The sequence below is a fragment of the Canis lupus genome, chromosome 24 (assembly GCF_048164855.1).
Source record: "Canis lupus baileyi chromosome 24, mCanLup2.hap1, whole genome shotgun sequence".
Lineage (NCBI taxonomy): Eukaryota > Metazoa > Chordata > Mammalia > Carnivora > Canidae > Canis > Canis lupus.
The window spans coordinates 41,447,917-41,470,805 of record NC_132861.1 but is presented as its reverse complement, the minus strand read 5'-3'; the positions used below and the strand labels follow the sequence as shown (position 1 = coordinate 41,470,805).

General features: G+C 40.6%; 1 protein-coding gene across 1 annotated transcript in view; it reads left to right on the top strand.

Moving 5' to 3' along the window:
* The window catches only part of IRS1 (insulin receptor substrate 1), a 60,290-nt gene that overhangs the window by 5,299 nt on the left and 32,102 nt on the right, over positions 1-22,889 (top strand). The window lies entirely within an intron of this gene.

Genomic DNA, 22,889 nt, shown 5'->3' with positions numbered 1-22,889 from the left:
CCATCCTTAGAGAATTCATTGTTTGCCTTTAAGTGCAGGAGGAGACACCTCAGTAAATGTTGAAAGTTGGCTTTACTTCTGTGGCTGAGGCTCTATTGAAAATGAAAAACATTTGTAATAGGAAATTTGCCTGTCCTTCATTCTGTTGAGCCTATTTTCTGGTGGTCATAATTGTGGGAAGAAGAGAGGAGGATAGTTTGCAAATAATGTGATGAGTTGGCAATGCAGAAGTTTCCAGCCATTTGAAAACACTTTATTCTGACAAACTGATGAACTTGTGATAGTCTTTTTGATATACGCTTCATAGAATGAGCTTTTAAAAGCATTATTCTTCATAATACATGCCCATGCATAAGAATTTGTGCATTGGGTTCCTATGGGTAGGTATTTGCTTCTTATGTGATCTCAGTCTCCTAGATTCTAGGTTTCTGATATTTGACCCATATCATTTGCTGTTTTCTAGAACAAGATACAGGTACACAAACATTCAGACTACGATTTTAGGTGGTATGATATCTTACACAAAGCATTATTTAGTTTAGCATTCAACGTTTATTTTTGTGATTCACTAGGAGAGAGGTTTCATTGTATTTATCAACATCGACAGTTAAAAACTTTGGTTATTTTTAGATGATAAAAGAAGTGTTTTTGGGAGTGTGAATCCCTCCACTACTTTAACCATTTACGTTGCAAAGCATTTATTGCATTTATAAAGTAATAAGGACTTGAAGGAAAAAGCCCAGGAGAACCAGAATCTTTGTTTTAGAGGAGATGAAAGAAGAGGCTAGGAAACAATAAATTGTCCTCACCTGTTTTCTTAGTTTGAACAGGTTTCTTTCTATATAGAGTAGAAGAAATAATATTTGCTCTAAAAGAAATTGATGACCAAATAGTTTTTGTCTTATAAAGGGGCTTTAAAAGAAGATCCTCTTTATAGGGAGGATACATTAAAAACAAACAAACCAAAGCAAAATGATCTTCTATTCTTAGCTTTCTTAGGGAGAGTGTAATACTCTGGCATAATCATCTCTCTAATAATCTTGGAGAAGCAATACACCATGCTTTGACAGCACCCTGCCAGAAAAATTCTACAGTGTGTATTTTGTAAGATGTAAATGGAGAGATGAGAGGTGCGCGCGGGTGTGTTTTAAGTGAGGCACCAAATGCTACTTGGCACACTTAATCCTGAATTCTGCTCGCTTGCCTTTGCCCTGTTGAATTTAAAGATGTGATCTGATCCTCGATTATCATCTGAAACAAAAAATCCGACCTGCCTTGGCAAATGACTTTTCCCAGGAGAGTATTTTGGCTGTGAAAACATCCCTTCCCTATAGTCTTCACCCAATTCCTATCTTTGCCTCTTGCCCATTGCTCAGGTGCAGGAAAGGAAATGAGGTGCTGTAGGGGGTGTGCGCTCTCTCCCAGCCCCTCATTTGAAACATTGAGGCTTGTCTGATATTTTTTCACCGTCAGTTCAAAGAGGACATTTATGGGGCAGCCCAGGTGCTCAGGACTGGTGGTTGTCCTTCTGGTTGACCTCAGGTCCAGGCAGCAATTTTTCTCAACCTCTTCTAACTTAGTTCTGACTGCGAGGTCTTGTTTTTTCCAGCATCCCGTCTCCCCTTCCCTTTGTTTCACACCTCCTAGTTCATGTTTCTGGCGTTGTCTTTTTTTTTTTTCTTCCCTCTTTTTCTCCATTTCGGAATTTCACCGTCCTTGTGGCCTACTCTCTGCAGAGTGGCCCGAGAGCCCAAGAAAGAGGGCAGAAAAGGACACAGCAGCCCGCTTATCTTTAACCACCTTTTACCTTAAATTTGTTTTTCAGTTTTCAAACTGCAGCTCGGGCACATAGAGCTTTGGCAAAGGCGCAGACCCAGGGCGCCCCTTTTAAGCCCCCCCCCCCTTTTTTTGGAGGGGGGGTCATTTTGTTAGGCCCCCCTCCCTTCCCCCAAAGGGGGGTGGGTGGGCATTTCTCTTCCTTTCACTCCGTTTCCCTGTTGTGATTTCAAGGATTCCGTACCTCCAGGACTACCTCCCGTGTCTCCCTCCTCCTCCTCCCTCCTTCCCTTCCCCTCCCTGTGTGGCCTTTTTTGTCTGGCGCGTACGGTCTCAGCGCTGGCACTTCCCCGTTTCCCGGGTCACCTCCGCTTCCTGCATTCCTCCCTATTTATTTGGCACTTGGCTCCCCTCCCTCCTGCAAGCCCCTGCGGCCGGGGGTTGGGGACTCTGCGGCAGGGCTGAGGCCGCCCTCCCGAGCCTCCCACCCGAGCCTCCCACCCCGCCCACCTCCGCTCGCCCGGGGGGCGCCGGGCTGCCGGGGGGGCCCCCCCTGCCCCGCCCCGCCCCGCCGCGTGGTCCGCGGAGCCTGCAGAGCCCGGGCCCCTCGCTGCGGGCCTGGCTCCGGGTGGGCGGGGCGGAGGGCCCTGATTGGCTCCCGCCAGAGCCAATCAGCGCGAGCATCTGCCTCTCTGCGGCGGGCGCGGGGGGGCGGGGGCCTCGAGCCGGGGCGGGGTCCCGGGGCCCCGGAGCCCCCCCTTCCCCGGGCTGGGCGTCGGGGGCAGCAGCCCCCCCACTCCCCCCTCCACCTCGTCCCTCGAGAGCCCGCGGAACTGAGCCAGATGCGCGCCCCCTCCCGCCCCCCTCCCAGAGGATGTTCTGCGCTCAGCCTCCTTCGTGCATCGCAGCGCAGAATCCCAAGAATGAGAAAGTCCAACCAGCCCACTGACAGAGGCCGGAAACACACACTTCCTCTTATTTTTAATTGAGAAAAATCCAGGCCACGACCATGTGACGTGCCCCATTTTGTTTCCCTCCTCTCTTTACTACGGTTTACTACGACGCCGCGTTCCTTCATCTTCCTGTCTGCAAACCCTCGAGCACGTGGTTGTAGGATTGATGGGGTTGGCTCAAGATCCTAACATTTACTAATGGGAAGGAGGAGGAGGAGGAAAGAAAGAAAAGAAAAGAAAAGAAAAGAAAAAAAAAACCGGAGAAGGAAACACAAGCGCTGTGGCTGGCACTGTTTGGGGATCATTCAGGAAAAACTCATTTGGCTGGAAATTGTTTTAGGGTCAACACTATATATCGAGCGGCTGCAGTTTGCAAAGCGTGGAGCCAGATAAGATCAACAAAAACTGACCCTTCTAGGCCCTGGGGAGCTCACAGTGAGATGAAAACGCCGGATATAGCTTGCAAATCATGAGAATCTAGAGATTCATCGCAAGGGCCTGGGTAGGGTTTGGTATTGAGGGTGGAGGAAACGCTGCTTAAGCTCTCAGAATCGGATTTGTGTTTTTGACCAGTGACAGCCCAAGTGAAAGCTCATCGGGGCAGGCTGGGCTAACTTTCTGAAAGCTTGCTAGATTTGTGTTGTGGCCCTCACGTCACCGACATTATGTGGGATGGAAAGTTTGTTCCCATTTTCCGTCCTAAAATAAAGGAAAATAAGAGAGGAATTCATGGAAGTGTTCCCCCTCCCCTCTCTAAGAAGTCTTTCTCACCAGCCAGTATGCCTCATGCATCACTGAATCATAAGCCCCAAAGGCAGCATTTTTTCCTGAGGGATAAATATCAGGAAGAAGGACTGCCCTGGTGTGAATGCTATGCCTTCATGCTGCTTCTGAGCTGAGGCAGAGAATTTCTCTCTGTTGTTAGTGAAAATTTGGAGCATCTAATAATCTTAATCCCTGCCGTTGTTTTATGTTCAAAACTAAACCGATAATAATTCCACATACTGTCTTTTCTCTGATTGATCCCCAAATAAATACTATCTATAATATTGCCTACCGCAGTAAGGGACTTGGAATTTAAAAGTTCATGGCTTCCCTGCTTCCTGCAGTTTGGTTTATTGTTTTGTCCCCCCCCCCCTTTTTTTTTGGTTTATCAAAACTCCTGGAAAATGGCTTTATGCTATCTGAAATGATGCAATGGAAACAGCAGCTCCTGGGAGCCAGAGATCTTGAGTTGTAACACAGCTTGTGCCCTTCACTAGCTAAGTGACCTTGGGCAAGTCCCTTAATTTCTCTGAACCTATTTCCTCATCAGTAACTTGAGAGCTTTGTTCTAAATTATTCTGACCTCCTTTGCAGCACTAAACATAGGAATATTTTGGAGAGAATGACTGATATTCTTTAATGGGTCAGTTGTAATGAGGATTCTTTCTGAAGAAGCTGTTGATGGGCTCATAATGAAGTGCTTTAGAATGTTCTTTTTTGTCCTATTCTAACTTTTGGATCACTCTTTTGATTCAGGACTTATTTTAACCTTGGTGGTTTGGAGGGGAGCAGATTTTAACAGACCTTAAGACCAACCCTCCAGACTGCATAAGTCTAAATTTTTGGAACCTTCTCTAGACTGAACTGGGCTCCTCCCCCTCCTTCCTTTTTAAAACATCAAATGTGTGTGGAATGCAAGTCAACTGCTAGTGCCTTGCCTCCTAAGGTCAACTCTTGGAAGCATCCCACCCTCCCATACAGATCAAACTTTAACCACTCCATGTCTATGACATTATTCTGTTTGTTCTATTGGAAATCAGCCCTTGGCCAGGTGGTCTTTTTATGGATAATGTTTCTTGTTCGTACCCTCAGAATCCTTCCTTCAGTGAGGTACATCCACTTGAATGAATAGAATGGAAATCTGAGAGGCCAACTGAGGACTATAGGAAGTCTTCCATAATTTTTTGTTGGTTTCAGTTTTCTCTGTCGGGTGTGGGGAAGAGCTCATTATTTCTCTTGCCCACAGCATGACTGTTGTCTGGCCTTTATGTGTTTTAGGATTTTTGATTCGTTAGTTGAGCTGTACGCTGCTTTGCTGACCTAGTATTATCTTGGCTGTCAAGTTGCCAGTGTATTCAGAAGTTCTGACCCTTTGGGTACCTCTGTGTGGATTGCATAAATCATTAGAATAGTCTATTGACTCTTTCATTCAGAACTTCATTCACTTGACTCTTTTCCAATCCTGCTACAACCATATATATCTCTTAGCTGTATAGTATATAAATGGTTCCTTTTATTCTGGTGGGTTGGTGATTTTAAGATACTAGAACACGATTGTAAGGTTTTGTTTTTTTTTTAAAAGTTATTTTCTCAATGATTTCTTCATGGTACAGAGTTACTGGAAATTGTATTCAAGGAAAATAGTGTCTCATGAGTTCAGTTTGGAGTCAGTTTTACACTAAAGATGCTGTTACTTTCTTTACCACATTTACAATTATATTCTTGATTTATTATTGATTATTCCTTGCCTTGTGAGTCCATAGCTATGCAGCAAACTCCAAAAAGCACTTTTAAAAATGTTATTAAAACACGTTTAGAAGTTGTAAGCACTTTTGAGTTTTAGTTTACCAGAATTATGTTCTAATATTTACGTGGTATAATAGTATGCAAATTTCTGACTAATACGAAATCGTTGCAAAAAAGTTCTTGTAAAACTTGTTTTAAATCATGGTCAGGAAATGTCTACTTCTGTTCTTGTCTTACATCGTGGAAATGGTAACCTCCCCCCCATTCCTGACTCCCAGAAAAAAAAGGAGAAGATGGATTAGATGAGTATAAGGTACTGTCATCTATGGGGAAAGGAACATTTTCTCTCTATATAATATTCTTGCTACAGGCTCTGCTATAATCTATTTGGTAAAATAAAATTGGTTAGATAAATGTTATTTGTGCTTCCTCAATGAGCCACTTAGCTTTGAATAATAGAGCTTTTAAAAATGATGTGTTTATATTGAAAAGGCTGCTTTTCTTTTTCAAGCCCCTTTCTGCATTTTCATTCATGATGGCAGTAGAATTGAACGTGTAGGTCAGGCTATAATTTTAATTGGATCATCCTATTTACTTCAAGCAGAGTGGAAATTTTGTGGTTTTATAACCCCCACCCTGAATGTTTTGTTGAGGAATGTTTTACTAAGTAAGTATTCACTGTTTTCCCTTTGCTCTTCCGTGTTTGTTCCTTTGCTCCCCACACCGTGTCACTTTCTGCCATCTACCCCAGTCCTGTTTGAACCAAACCCACATGCATTGGATACTAATTGGTTGGGCTAAGGAAGATGCCAGTAAACCCAAGTTCATAAACTTTTCCCCCCTTGTTTTCTGTTGACCAAAAAATACTTTGATGCAAGTTCTCTGATCTGCCCTGACATATTTAGGTCATGTTGCTGAACAGTATCACTTAATCTTGAGAAATTGATAGTTGTGTTATGTTTGTTGAAATGATTAAAGAAACATTCTCCCTTTTTTTCTTTGAACATATATAACGTGGCAAACAAATTCTATTTTGCACAGAAAGTCATGATTCTTACCTTTAGGAAGGTTACAATCCATGTGAAACAGGTAAAAATTAAAGAAAAGACATTTATAAAAATAAAGCAGTTTAAGGTCTCCGAAATATTCAGTAATTACTCTGCCTTCAACTGTTATTCATCTGTTATCCTCTAATGATCATGTTCTGTTTATTTTAAAATTATTTGAAGGGCTCCCTAGAATACCAGAAATAATCATACTTACCCTTGGATTTTAGAGATTGTGGGAATAATCAGAACGTTAGTTTCTCTGGTACAAGATCAGAGGCCACCTGCCTCCCACCCTCAACATAAGTGGTCTGCCCTTGGCCAGCTAGGCCCCAGACCTCAGCTTCTTATTGGTCTCTTTCCCTCTTCGATAAACATTGAACACCTATCATATTCCAATAACATAGATTTTGTTGTAAGAGAATGGGAGTGGATACACAGAAATGGAGGAGGGAAAAACTTAGTGAAGGGAGTTCATCCAAGTAATTACCAAATTTCTTATGGCACCACTTATCTGGGGGGAAAAAAATCCAGAATCAGGATACGCAATCCATAAAAGTCAGCAGTTTTCATGTACTTACTGGGTGAAAGTGCCCATCTACCTCAAAGTATTATGCTTTGCTTAATCATTCTAACCCCGGCTTCCTGGCTGGCAATAACAGCAGCTTACTTAAATAGTTTATAAGGCTGTTGAAACTCTTTGGAAGAGGGGCCCTTTTTTTGGATGCTCAGCTGGCAAACATATTGTTAGCAAGAAGCAAGAAAAAGATATCTTTGGCCCTTTTGTCCAAGCAAAGCCACCGGGAGAGGGGTCCAGGTGTTAAATGAACAGGAGTTCATGAGTAGGAAGTGTGGGGTAAAGGGGGGGCTGCAAAGGAAATTATAGTCTTTCTATCCTAGAAGCTCTATCATTCGGGAACTTTTTTCCCCTTTGGGTGGGTGGTTTTTTATTTTTAGCAGTGAAAGGCTTTAACCCCCTGACCTCTGGTTCCTGTGCTTGCTTCTGGCTGGAAGTATAACCTCCTTTGAGATTTTGTCATTGCTATTTCTTAAGTGTGCTCACTTGCACTCTCTCTGCTTTGATGATGTGCAGTCATATTTGTTTTTAAGCTTAAAGCAGTTTCTTACAGCCACCTAAAAAGGCAGTTTTTTAAAGACTGCCTAGTTTTATGATAGCTTGCTGGGTCTATTCACACTATTTTTTTTTCTTTAATTTTTTGGTGTGGGCAATTCATGCACATGCCAGAAGTTTCAAGTAGTCTAATTTTTTTTAAAGGTATAAAGTGAAAAATAAGATTTTTAAAATTTATTTATTTATTTTTAAAGAGTTTATGTATTCATGAACGACACAGAGACATAGACAGAGGGAGAAGCAGGCTCCCTTGTGGGGAGCCCAATGGGGGACTCCACCCCAGGGATCAGGACTGAGCTTAAGGCAGATGCTCAACCACTGAGCCACCCAGGCATCCTCAAAATAAGATTTTATTTTAAAAGTATTAAGTGAAAAATAAGATTTTCTCCCACTCTTGTTCCCCAGCTTCTCTTCTCATAGGCCACCATCCATGCTGGATTTTATTTATGTTTCCAGAGATGAACTGCTCATAAATTTTGAAGCTTAGTAATAGAGAGTTGGTTAAACGCCCAACTGCTTAAAGTCTTCCGTGGAAGAAGCTCAGATCCCCACGTTTTGCACTGAAGGAACACAGCAGACAATGTACCTCTTACAGTAGACTCACTGCTTTTTTTTGCTAAAAGGAAAGAGAAGAGTACTCTTTACTTTCCATGCCTTCTTGTGACTCTTCAGGTTATTAAAAAAAAGCATCATTTAGTATAACCCAGTGATGGGAGAGGGAAGCATTAGTTAGGAAATGATCTGCTTTTCTAATTTTGAAGCTTTCGTGCAAATTGATTATGAAGGGAAAGGCATCTAAGTGTGAGTCTTTATTACTCCGTTTTCTCCTCTGTTCCTTCTGTGGTTGCATGCCAGCATTTCCCTGCCCCTCCACGTGAATAACTAGTTCTTAATATAGTGTGGCAGGATTAACTATAAAGGTTAGGGAGCCTTTTGAAGACGTTCTAGTCACCAAGGTCTTATATTTTTGAGTGTTCAGAAGAATTAAAACTTTCTATTGGAATAAGCAGAAAGATTGGCAAAACCATTTCAAATTCTGGGAGCAGGTTACTTTAGACATAATAATTGCATGTAAATAATATTATAAATTGTTTAGTGATTTCCTCTCACTCAGAGTATTAATAACTTTGGGGGAAATAAGTGGAATTTAGAGAATCTGTTCCATCTCCTAAGGAAATGTATATTATAGTAGGTATGACTGAGATAATCTCTACTTTGAATCTAATGCTTAAAAACATTTATAACTGATGCCCTGATGTTCCTGCTGATGGTGGTCCAAGCACAGTGTGAATAGGATGGGGTGGTTATGGAATATGATAGCAGATGACATTTAAATCACAATTATCAATATTTTTTTTATAATTCTTGGTGCCTTGTCAAGAAGAATATGCTAAAAGAGTAACATCCATTTTCTTTCAGATCATCTGGAGTGAGGAACAAAACTCAGCAACATGCAGAAACTTTTAAGAAAGCTGTTAAAGAATTTAAAATATATGCATCAAGCTAGTTTCTTAGGTGGATGCAGCATCTAGCTCTGATCTGTAACAAACCACCCCCAAACCGAGGGCCTTAAAACATCAGTCGTTTGTTAGATCACATTTCTGAGGTTTGGAGATTTAGGCTGCGTTCAGTGGGGCAGTTCCTGTCTCACCTGGATAAACTCGTGCGGACAAGTGGATGGTTGGCTGAGGACCGGTTGCTTTAGAAAGGTTTCCCTCACTCTTTTGGTGGATGATGCTAGCTGTCAGTTGGTGCTTGCTGCTGATTGAGCCAGACCAGGCTGGGTTAGTAAAAAAGAGGCCAGTTACTCCGTGTGTGATTTGGAGAGTCCCTTTCTAGTTTGTTCCCTATACTTCACATAGTATTTGGGTGAGCAACCAGCAGCAGTGAGGTGGCGGGGTAGGGGGGATAGGCATGCACAAGTACTTTTCAAGCTTCTGCTTACATCACATTTGCTATGATCCCGTTGTCCAGAGCAAGTCACAAAGACATGCCCAGTTTCAAGGGACAGAAAAATAGATACTACTGTTTGATTGATGGGAGAAGCAGTTGTTTCGGATTTATACGTTGTATAAGCGTATTTGTAAACGCAGCTGTTTATACCACCACTGACCATTTATCAGTTGCATGTTGACCATTTAGAATAAAGTTCTTCTTAAATGTTTGTAATGAATATTCCTAGCTTTGGGTGCAATATCAATGATTTCCTTTTGTATTCGTGGTATCACTTTTTTCCTTTTAATTTTTCCTTGAAAACCATGAAAGCTTATATTGTCTCAATAAACTTCTGTTGAGTTCAAACTCTAAGCCAGGCCCTGGGGACCGAAATAGGTGTGCCCCTGTCTTTCCAGTGCTCTTAGGAGGCAGAGAACAAAGAAGTAAACAATGAATTGCATTCCTGCAAAATGTGATATGGGGAGGAAGAAAGGCAGGGTGTTATAAGTGGAATAATGGGAACTGCTTTAAATGTGGGGACAGGAAATGATTGGAGGAAATAGCAAGTAGTGTGGCTCTATCATTTAGGTTTGTGAAGGGATAGGAAAAATTTTTATATCACATGTTCATTAGGCCAGGTATAGATTCAAATCTTTCTTTAGGAGTTTGATTCCCTCTGGAGGTATGCCTCTCTTAGAATGAGTGAAAGCTGGAAGTTCATCTTTAAGAAAAACAGGAAAAATGACTCCTAAGATTTCTTACCAGAGACTCTCATCTATATTTTTCAGGCCATTGGTGGTTGGTGAAAATATTTATGCTATCTGCCCTAGGCCAAAAGGGCTACACTGCCAACAAGTCCTCAGGCAGCTCACACAGACCTGGAGATGAAATGTGGTGCTAGAAAGGAACCCAGGACCACAGGACATCAGGCATCTTGGCACCCCCCTCCCTCCATCCCTTCACCAAGAGTGCCCTTTCCTCCATACCCAGCAAGCTGAAGCAGAGCAGAGCTTGCTCAGAGAATGAGGCTGTTAGTGGGGAGCGCTGGGGAGCCACGGGTGAAATGGAATCAAAGGCTTGAAAGAGGTGTTCCCACCTGAGCACAGATAAGACACAGGCTCTGGAAACGCAGAGCTGCTGGTTCTTGGGCAGCAAATGCAGCTGGTTGGCAGTACCCCACTCAACGCCACGGCAGTGCTTTCTTGAACCTTGTCCCAGATCTCTTACCAGGCAGTATTTACATTTTTCTTACACCAGAACCTCTAATGCCTTAATGTTCCTGAGGTTACAGAACAAAACAAAATTGGGACACTGGGTAACCTACGTCATATTGGGAGTAGGAGGGGAGTTGAGGGGTCGGTTGAGTAGCATATTTATATCCTGATCTTGACAGCTCCCACCCACCCCCCAGCTCCTCCTTGGCTTGCCCTTTCTGCTCCTTCCCAATTCCAGCGCACTCTTTGAACCACAGTTAACAATACCTTCCTTTCAAAACTGATCCCATTCCCTCTGGTTAGATTAAGGAATATAAATATTACATGTTTTTCTAAAGAATGGGTAATGACTTTACTTCTGAAAATATTTTACTTCCATTGGTAGGATACCCTGGAAGTCATTGGGATTATAATGAAAGCTTTCCCTTTTTGCCTAAGCTTGTCCTGTGTGTGGTATGTGTGTGTGTGTATGTGTGTGTGTGCTTGCACACGCACACGTTTGGAGGTGAGGAGAGTTAGGTAGTGGAAACTACATTCCAGTAAAAAAAGGTTACATTCCTAAAACTAGGTCTTTAAAAATATTTTGCAGCTTGAGCCTTTGGTCCTTCACAAGTTTCTACAAGGGACAACCTTCAGACAGTGTACAGGCTTGTAGATTCTCAGGCCTTTGAACTGGGTGAGGAATGTGTCTCAAGTCAGAAAAAGGGAATGGCTCGTGCTTTTAGCCTCTAGCTTGAAAGCTGGAAGAATGTTATTGTGTCTTCAAAGCCTCTTTCCCACCACGCTGTATTAGATGGGCTCTTGGAAAGCGTCTTTGCATTATTGAGTCCACAACAAAAACCCATGCCACCCAATTCGATCTAATTCAGTGACGACTTTTAGGTGGATTTTAAATTAATGTGTCTCTTCTGTAAGAATAGAGCCCCCATTCCACTCCTCCCTTGTTACCCCAGTTGAGGCGATTTATAGTTATTCACTAGATAAGGAAACTTTGGTCTTTCTTTTCTTGTGGGGAGGGGAACTTGGGGAATATTATTTTAAAAAATAGTGGCCGAGGTATTTAGGAAGAGTTCTTAGCTCTGTAGAATGAGAATGCATCTCCGTGGGAAGTCAGATTGCATTTGCAGTATAAAACCAATACATGCAGATGATCACAGAAAACATCTAGAGTGTGTTGTTGGCTGGGTTCAAGTGCACCTACCATCCTGTCTCCTCCTTGCTTTCCAAAAGTTTACCCCTTCCTGCGGTGTTGGAAACCCCCCTCATTGTTCTAATTACTCCTTTCCCGGCACTCTTTCCTACTGAAACTTGTGAGCATGTTGAGAGCAGTGCCAGTGTCTGAGGAGGAGAGGACCCACAGAGCCCTTGCCAAATTAAGAACTTGTTTATCAGCAGTTCAGAGGACAGTTGTTGAATAATAGCTTTAGAAAAAGCCCCACGCAGAAACAATGCCGTGGATATATCTTGGGTACCTCAAACCATTTCATTCATTGGGTATTTTAAAAATCAAATTTAAGGGGTGCTTGGGTGGCTCAGTCGGATAAGCATCTGCCTTTGGCTCAGGTCATGAACTCAGGGTCCTGGGATCAGAGCCCCCAGGCTCCCTGCTCAGCGGGGAGTCTGCTTCTCCCTCTCCCTTTGCCCCTCCCCCTGCTTGTGTGCTCTCTCTCTCTTTCTCTCAAATAAATAAAGTCTTTAAAAAGAATACAAATCAAATTCAGATTTCACATGATATTATACATAATCAAACAGAATGACAGGAGTTCTTGTCATCCGATAGGACTGGATATGCAAGCTCCAGTGAAATTAGTTACAAGAGCATCCTTCGTATGTCTGAAATCCTGGGGTACTTCCTCTGTTTCCCCTAAACCATTCTTCTAAAGAAGGACAGAAACTTTGCTTTGTTTTGAGGAGATTTGTTTCCCTGCGTCCAACAGTCCTTTACCAACTTTCCTTCTCCTAATAGAGTTCTGATGTGAATTGCAGTTTGTTCATGTAGGTCCAAGCTTCACGTTTTCACTGAGGTTTAAAGATACCAAAAGCGATGAGAAAATGATTTGAAAAATAATTATAGTATCATAGTTACCTCTGTTTTCAAAAAGAGACCAGTTACTCAGTGTGTGATTTGGAGAGTCCCTTTCTAGTTTGTTCCCTATGCTTGTGCCTTTTCTTCCTCTTGAGTATATGACTGCTAGTTGGCCCCTCTACTAAAGTACTGGTAAGATCTGGGAAAAGGAATTAAATTTATGTGAGTGCCATTTGCCACTGTGGCATTTGTTAGCCACAACGTTAACCTTGATCTGGGAAGTTGAACCTAATTGCCAAGATAGGAGACTGTTTGCCTGTGTTCTGTTCCCATACCTCATGGAGGCTGGGCTGTTTGGATGGCCACAGTGATCGAATGCATCTTCTAAACTAGTTTATCACCTATTATAGCAATCCTTCTTAAACATTGCTTGATATTTCAAGTACTAAGCTAAAACTTGGGATCCAAGCAATGTACACAGAGCAAAACATTTGTCACCCTTTGTTCTTAAATCCCGCAACTGCCCAAGATCTGTGATATAAATGTGTCCTATTGTATTTTAAGGAGGATTTTGGTTTTCCTGGCCCTTTAGAGTGATTTGATGTTTATGCTACTTTCTAAAACCTGGGAGTGTTTTCTAGCAGGTATGTGTCTGTCTGTTCTGGAGCTAGGCTATTTCTCTTTCTGCCAGCGTGGTTGACTAAGTTTGAATGCCTGGTGCAGTGAGTTTGGCATTTGGTTGATACTGTTTGTTGTAGATACTGAATGAATGAATGTGGGACCATATGTTTTTAAACCACAGTATGGGAAGTATGCCAGCACTTCATTTATCTGTAGACCAGAATCCTATTCTAGTCAGGAGGACAGAGAGTTTTTCTTGATGACACTACCGCTGCCTCACACTTGGTGGGTGCTTGTCGTAGATTTTTCCATTCATTCCATAATGAAGCTGTTGTAATTATTGAACCTGGACATGGGAAGAAATCGTAAAAAAAAAAAAAAAAAAAAAAAAAAAAAGAAATCGTAACTGGTCATAAAGATACTGGTGGGGAATTGCCAAAGATGCAAATGTTTAAAGACCAGACGTGAGAGAATGTTCTGGTTAATTAATGCAACAAGGATTTAGTGAGTTGTTGCTGAGTGCCAGGCATATTCCTAAGTTCTGGAGTTACAAATGTAAAGAAAACAGACAATAATTCAGGCTCTCATAGAGCTTCTTTTCTTGAGGACTGGTTGAGGGAAAGGCTGTCAGGATAGATCAGCTTACCCAGGGGGCAAATGAGATGCTCCCAGGGAGACATGGCAAGGGCTTCTGGCCCACTTTATGAACTGGAGAGCTTGACAGCATTGATTTGTACACACACATTTACCTTAAAGCTCGTCACAGTCGTTTTGCCTGGATGTAAGTGCGTCATTTGTACTCTTCACAGCTTATCATGATCAAGTTTACCTTGTGACTCATAAATGGAGCAAAGTCAGATTTTTTTTCTGCTGTAATAGGGCAGTATATGAAAGAGAAGGAAGTGAGAGTTGAAATTGATATGTGTCTGCTGGAAGAGATTGTCTTACATGTAAATTCAAGATTCGGAACAGATGACAGCTAGGGAAAGAGGGTGAGGAATATGTGATAACCTCTGGGGGGCCCTGGAAGAGATGGGATTGGCCACAAGTATGGCCACCATTGTGTGTTGGGTCACATGTGCATCTTGGTGCCATGAGCCATAGCTTAAGTTGCAGTGTTAAGGTTAGTAATGTTTGCTGGGTATTAAGGCTTTTCTTTTCAACATTATTATGCAAAACACATAATGTGTAATACCCATCCTGTTGGAAAAGTATTTAGTATGTTTGCTTTTCTCTACATTTATTCCTTGTACAGAATGATTGGGAAGAAAGAAAGTCTTGAACCTACTCTTATGTCAAAAGCTTTTCTTTCAATACTGTTGTATATTTTGCTAATAAGGATCTTCAGGTATATTCCTCTTGGATCCATATGTAACAAGAGGAAATCCCACAGTTTGAGGTAACTTTTTCTAGTGGTTTAAAGCTTTTATGATGAAGAAATTTCTTTATAGCTAACTTAAATTCCTTATTCTCAAGGGAGAGTGTTTTCCTCATTCTGATTTTAGCAGTGGTGACAAGTGATGGGCCGTGTCCCTTTTTTTTTTAATTGAGTATATAAATTTTTATTTTTATCTGAAGATTTAAATACATACATAAAATCAGCTGTAAGGTACAGTAAGGTTGTAAAAACAAATTAAAAAATAAAACATAATGACTATATTTAAGTGTGCAGAAGATAAAACAGGAAACCATAACCTTGGTATTGTTACTAGTCAGTTTGCTAAAAGACGAAATAAGGATCGAAATGAATTTAAACAAATTCTTACAAGGAATAGCCATAAACATAAAATGTTTCATAAGTGATTGGAAATGCTAATTAAACTGGATATGACTTTCTGGGTTTCAAATGCAATATACATTCATTGGCCGAAATTGTAGAGTCAAGTTCCTCTAAAAGAAATTTCGTATCATCCAACTTTTAGATAAAAGACAACAGTGCACCCAATACAATTATAATTTGGGTTCTTTTTTAAGATTTTATTTATTTATTTGAGAGTGAGAGAGAGAGAGCATGAGCAAGATGAGGGGCAGAGGGTAAAGCAGACTCCCTGCTGAGCAGGGAGCCAGATACGGGGCTTGATCCCAGGACTCCAGGATCATGACCTGAACCAAAGGCAGATCTAGCTGAGCCACCTAGGCACCCCACAATTTGGAGTTCTTTAAATATTGTATTTTTCAGTAATCTCTACACCCAATGTGGGGCCTGAACTTGCAGCCCCAAGATAAAGGGTCATCTGTTCTACCAACTAAGCCAGCCAGGTGCCCCCAATTTGGAGTTCTCTAAGTGGCCAGGAAGTTTAAAGGTGTTTGAAAACCAGTTAGCAAAGTCCTGAATATTTAGAGAATTTGTTTTTTTTTCAAGCAAACTTGTTTTGTCGTTCATTTTTTAAAGATTTATTTATTTATTTGAGAGGGAGAGAGAGAGAGCACGAGAGCCAGCACACAAGCAGGGGGAGTAGCAGAGGGAGAACAGAGAGAGAATCTCAAGCAGACTCAGTGCTGAGCACAGAGCCCTACAATGGCTGGATCCCTTGACCCTGAGATTACCATCTGAGCCGAAACCAAGAGTCAGTTGCTTCACCCATTACACCACTCAGGTGCCCCTCTTACATTTTTAATTCAGTAGTATTTTTTTTTTTAAGCATTTCCTTACTTTCTGACACTATAAGATGCTTCAGGATCATCTTATTTATTTCCTGCCCCACTCCTGGAATCATCTGTTTCTGAAAGAGGCCCTGGTTCCTTTTATTGGAGAATTGTATTAGACACCCACATATTGGCACTAGTTGTGTTTGTTGCCACGGGGGTGTCATTTATTTTCTGCCCTCTCAGTTGCCAGAGCAAGGAAATACATGTGTGTATACTACGCCATATATATATACACACGTGTCTATAAATATTTCTATATGTAACCATCTGTATCTATACTAAGCTAAACATAAGTTCATACTGATGTCTCTTAACTCTAATGGATTTCCATATGGATTATTCTAGCGTTTTTCCTTGTTTATATGTCACCTCCCACTCCAACAGTGAGAAACTTGGCTGTCACCGTCCTCCATCCATTTCCTTACTTGCTCAATTCTACTGCTTGAGTACATATAACACTCTCAGACTTGTTATCCTGTGCCCTGTAGGAAACAACTTTATCAACCAGAGCATGGTGCTTAGGTACAGTTTCTTTTGCCTTAGTCTTGCAGAGTCACCTCATTTCCAACGTTCTACTTTGGTCAGCACCTTATTTCTTCTGCCCCCTGCAGGGAGGTAGTTTTGCGCATTTGTGATACATTTCGATTCTCTGTCACATTCTGCATTCCACCGTGATCACTGACCTCTTAATGAGTTTTTAAAATTTGCATACATGTAAGTTTAGCCTTTGTTTCAAGTAAAGTGCTGTGTTTTGACAAAGGCTTAGATCTTGTGTGTATGGGGCGCCTGGGTGGCTCAGTCGGCTAAATGTCTGCCTTTGGCTTAGGTCATGATCCCAGGGTCCTGGGATTGAGCCTTGCAGTGGGAGGAGCTTGCTGCTTCTTCTCCCAGTCTCCCTGCTTATGTGTGCATGCGTGTGCTCTCTCTCTCTCTCTCTGTCAAATAAATAAATAAATAAATAAATAAATAAATAAATAAATCTTTTTTAAAAAAATCTTGTGTTTGCTACTACAGTGTCATGCAGAATAGTTTCCCCACACAAAACATCACCTATGCTTCCCTATGTAGCCCTCCTTCCCTCTTCCCTGCCTCTGGCAACCACTGACCCCTTTATCATCTCTGTAGCTTTGTCTCTTCCTGAATAGCATATATTTGAAATCATACTTAAGTACATTTATCAGGCTGGCTTCTTTTACTTAGCAGTATGCACTTCAGATTCATCCAAGTTTTTATGTGGCTTGATAAGCTCCTTTCTCTTTATTGCTGAATAATATTCCATTGTGTGGCTGTACCATGATTTGTTTATCCAGGCCACGGACCTTTTATGGGATGTTTCCCTACATGTGTTCGAAGACCTTCATGAAGTGAGCTCTCAGTTTTTCCTTAATATTAACCATTTTTAGGTTTTACTCATCATTCTGATTTCTCAAACCTACAATCAGTCTTGTGGTTCTTTCCAAGACCTATAAAATTTTCCACAATTTTTCCTGCTCGGAATTGGCCAATTTCAGATCAGCCCAGGGGACAGTTAGAGATCTGCTTCCTGATTTCTCCACATTTCTTCCCATTTTAACCTGCTCTATATCAGTATTTGTTTGTGTAGTAATAGCAGAACGTTACAGATTTTTGTGCCACCTTGTAGCCACTGTGATCATCAGAGCCCATTTCAGCTGTCTTCCTTGAAGGGCCTAGCTATTTGGATGTTTTGAAACCGTGTTATTTGAATCCTTCTATTGGCAGTCTTTTTAAAAAGTTATCTTGTAATTTTTCCTCCCTGTAGTTATTTATAAAATCTTCATTTTACCTCTCCATAATTGATTTCCTGGTCTCCAGGAATCAAGTTAATACAGTTAATTTGAGTCTGGTCCTCATCAGTTCTAGACACCCAGTGGGAATCTGGAACTGGCGACACACTCCTGCCAGGACTGGGCCCTGCATGGGTCGCATGAGGCAGCCACAGGGTTCATCACCATCTGAATTTGTCATCTGGGAACAGGGTTTTCCTTGCTGGACCTTAGGAAATTGTTCTAGGCCTTATGAAGGGGTCACTCTGTTGAATTCATGCTTATCATCTTTACATGATAAAAGGCAGCTACTTAGCAATTTCAACAGTCTGCGAGGTTTTTTGAGCATTTACTACATACAAAGTGTAATCAACCTTAGGCTACTCTCTCCTGAGGTGGCTGCCATTGACCATGACAAAATGCCTTCCTAGCCACTGGGGAGTGCATGTGCTGTGGGGCAGGTAACCAGAGGAGGGAGTGACAAGGGGACCGGCTATAAAGGCACAGATGTTTCGTTCAAATACTAGGACACAAAAAACAAATAAATGCAGGCCATTTGTGCTCCATAGTCTCATTCCATGCAGTCTTTTTTTTTTTTTTTCCTTTAAAAACACAGACATTGATTTTTTTTTTCCTCTCTCTCTGAAATTGTCTCAACTTGTGTTCCTGTCAGAATTCCTGACATACTAGATCATAAAGATTACAGCAAGGCATCTTTTATATCTGTGTGTGTGTGTGTGTGTGTGTGTGTGTGTTTTCTCCATATATTTAACCTTGGGTTACATGTGTAATTTTTCAAACATTCCCTTATAATCAGTTTTGTTGTCTGTACTTGTTGGCTGTGAAGGCCTCTGGAAAAGTTGTTTAAAACACAGGACTCAGGGGTTTCTTGATACATATCCTTTTCACCCAAATGAATCTCTGGATAAAAGTTATTTTTAAAACTGTTTAAAAATTAAGTGACCTAAAGCAAATCTTATGTTCTTTTTGAACCTTATGTTAAAAGTAGGAATGTATATCTGCTAATGGCCAGGATTTCAGAATATCCAGAAATATCCAAGCAGTGTTCCGTAGGTCATTGACTAGAGACATTCATGGTATCCTCCATAGAGTTTCTGAGGCTGCTTGATTTTGCACATTCCAGATTGTCACCAAAGTCTAAAAAGAATTAGTATGACTGGACTATATTTGCATTTAGAGTGTTAGCAACCCTCCAGAGTATACACACTGGGCTATTTATGAAGCAACTTCAGCTGACAGCTGAAGATCAGAAGATTCTATTTTGGGAAGTGTCCTAAATGTGAGGTTCTGTGGTGAAAAAATTTAGTGCCCTACAGATAAGAATACTTCAAACAGGAAGCAGTGGTAATTTATTGCTTCCTGTGTAAGTATTCTTATCACTATGATAAGCTTTAGGTTTCAGTTCTGTTTTCCTGATCCCAAGATTTCTTTTCTTGTAATCAGCACCTATAAGAGGATTAAAAATGAAAAAGAAGAAGAAGAAGACAATGACAGCAAATGTAGGGGGATGGGTAGAGAATTTACTAGCATGATTTTTCCTATCTGGAGAAGACTCTTATATTTCCTACCACTCAAAAGTATTTGGTAGGCTAAGAGAAAAACTGTTTACTACTGTTGGCTCATTTACTTGGCTCCATCTGTTATGTGTGTGCATATGGCATCAATTCCATGTTAGTGTAATGCAAGGCTGGGTTGACTATTGCTCATGGAAGGTCGAATAATGCACATGACTATTGCACATGATAGAACCAGCATGGATAAGAAAAGAGGAGATGGGAATTTTATTCCTGATTCTGACATTCCCTGGGATCTACCATTCTTTGACCTGGTTTTCTGGCTCAGAAAATGAGAGGTAGTACTGTTTCCCCAGTCTGTCTAATAGTGTTGTTCCAAGGAGCAAGTGTGGGAATATATGGAAGTGCAGTTATAAACTGTGAATTTCATCTTGAGCCTGAAGCTTAGAGTGGTTTCACTCAATTCCGACCACTCCCCTTTCGGCCTTAGAAAATAAGGGTGCTTTTGGTTCATGGTCTTTCCTTATTAAAAATATTTTTCAAATTCAGTCAGCTTCCTAGATTTCTTGGCTGGACGACTATATCGTGATTGAGTGCCTGAAGAGAAAGATGCATCAACATTGACTCTCTATTTCAGATATGTGTTTCGTGAATTAGGAGTGTGTCCTACTGTTAAATTCAAGGGAACTGGGTTGCGTTTATTAGCTTGGCATAGAAAAATCAAAGTTCTACACATGGGCTAAATTATTTTATAAGCTGTAAGTATAAATCAGGATTAAAGACTGAAATGTATTTATTAAATTTTAAAAGGAAGTACGTACATGCATTTTATAGTTCCTATGGATTTAATTATATACTAAATGCAGAAAATAAAAGTATTACTGGGTAGCACTGAATGTTTTCTTCCAAAATTTTTGTTGAAAAGTGTCTTTACTCTTAAGTCTGTGCCCTCTTTGTTAAATCATAACATCTCTTAGTTCACTCTTGCTCTTACAAAGTGACTTTTGGTAGTGTTGCCTGCGTTGTGATTTTAAAGGGTACCATGTTTCTATGTGAATATTCAGCTGTGAGCTCATTCTTGGTCCTGACTTGGCATTTGTCAAGGTCACAGCTTTATGGCAAGGATGATAATAGGGTGTATGCATGGCTTGTAGAGGAGTTCCCAGTTGGGTCCACTTGTCTGTGCTCAAGTGTATGATATTAGCCAGCTATCCAAAACAATTATTTCAGTGGCTCGCTAGGCTCATTTGTGTTCCAGAATTATTTCAGAGCACTGGCTCCTTGCTCAAGGAAAAAAAAAAATAGAGATAAGATGAGAAGAACAAACGGGGGTGGGTTGGAGGAGGAGTAAAATTCATATGACAGTTTAGTAGATAGCCATTGATGATAGCTAATTAATGATTTGTAATTACCCAGGGGTCAGAAGTTAGACTATTAGTTATTTTGCTATTTTGCTTTCCAGGTGGAATGGATTATGTGAACCTTAGATGAATCTTTGAATTTATTATGAAAAATATTAGGCCTACATGTGGCCTTAAAAATGGTAACACTTAAAACATTCATTCTGTAGATAAATAAATTCAGGTCCAGAGAAGTTAAGCAAATTGCTCAAGATGATACAGCTGTCTTACGGTAGAATCAGCAAAGAATCCTAATATCTCTTCAGCTTGATGTTTTTCCCCCTACGCTATACTGCGTAAAGATGTTTATTCATAAATGCTTTGTCAATTTTATATTTTTGTATAAAGTGTTTTTCATGTTACATACATATATATGTGTACAGAGAGTATGTGTGTAGATTTAATTGTTTATTTATTTGTTCCTCAAATAGTTAAATGATGCCAGGCACTGTTTTGGGTGCTAGGAGTATAGCTAGGAATAAGAGTCAGTGTCTGCCCTCATGGAGTGTATATTCGAGCGAGACTGACAATAAACAGACACATTTATTTCAGATAGTGGTTTAGTTTTTGCTTTTGAAGTAGTTTTGAAAAATTGTATTGGACAAGAAGCATCCGGATTTTCAAAGATATGTTTGGAAAAAGAATTGTAAATTTATGAGAATAATTAAAGGATTTAAAAGATTGCTTGTTAAATGCAGCTTCCTCTTTTATATGCAGAGTGTTTGATTATTAGCCCTCCATGAAAATAATTTATAAGCACTGGTAATTAACTGCCTGTATCCATGACTTAGTCAACCCTATCCATAAAGTTTTAAAAATGTATTTATGACTACTAGGACTTTATTAGTGCTCTTTTTTCAAACCTCCTGTTTCCTTTTTGAGGGTGGAAGTCCTTGCCTGCTCTGCTCATGTAGAAGAGCAGATAGGAGAGCCCTGAAAATGAGGATGCTGTTTTATATAACTTGGAAGGCCATACCTTAAGTAATAGTAAGGCAATCAATGAATGATATGTCTTAACGAAGACAAATATCTGCTTGTTATCAGTGAATAGCCCTAGTTCATTCTGAAAAGTTGGAAGAATCTTATTTCATTGGTTTATGACTTATTTTTATATGTACCTGTTTTCCTGCAGTCATAGATAAAAAGTTTTCTGAAAATAATGACATAGGAAGGCTTCCCTACTATCTCCCTGTAGCAAAGATCCCTTTGCTAAACTACTTTGATGTTGTAATAATAGGTTGATAAGCTATTACTTTTAAAATGGAAGTTAAGTCTTGAGCCTCCTGTGAAACTCTCAGGAAGCCTAACATGGCATGTCCTACATTCTAGGTCATCCATCCATAAACTGGGTGGCTGGAAGGACAGGCCTAGAAATGGCTTTCTGGTCCCATGAGGTTCTGGGGGCCTGTATTGTTTGATGTGGCGTTTGGACCTTCTGAAGATCTTCTGGGCAGCTTGGCTTGAGCTTCCTTTTCTTTTTGGTTACTGATCACTTGAACCTGGACTGTCCTGATCTCAGTGCCCATGTCTTGCATGGCCAGTGTCCATTCTTGGCTGGGCAAGAGCTGCCATCCTAATTGTCTTGTTTCATTGTTTGTTCACGACTCTTCTGAGTATGCTCAGGTGATTGCAATCTTTGGCATGTCTTCTGTGTGTGCTTTAAGAGCATACTTGTGGCCACAGAGCAATTTGGTGATAGCGATCGTGTTGAATTAGAATTCTAGGATCAGTTTCTAGGTTCTGATCGTCTTTATACTTGCATGAACAATTTTGAAATATATTGCATACAGAATGTGAGTGGTCCCATCATGCAAACAAGTGTTACGACATTGTTGGAAAATAGGTTATGGATAGGTGCATCTATCCTGCCTCAGTCAGTTCTGGTAACTTTAAAGAAGAATCAGAATTTTGGTGAATTTCTGAAGCCATCCATATTGATCTGATAACAGCCAAAGCCCAGTTTCAAATGGATTTTAAGGTCAGCAAATATAGAGGAGTACTCAAGGCAATCTTACCTATCAGCTCTTGACATACTCTGTAATACACAAACACCTAAATCTTTGATTAGCCCTTTGGCTTTGGTTTGGTTTGGTTTATTTTCATCTTATCAGTGGTTATTTGCTTATTATATTCATATTATTTCATAAAATATATTTGTATCAATGCAACAAACATATGCCCATTCATTCATTTCATAGGTGTTTCTTTGGTCAGCACCTACTGTGAACCCAGCTACTTTTTTTTGAAGATGAAGAGTCTAGAAAATTAGGCAGAGTTAGGTTTTTATCATCACGGAATATAATATTA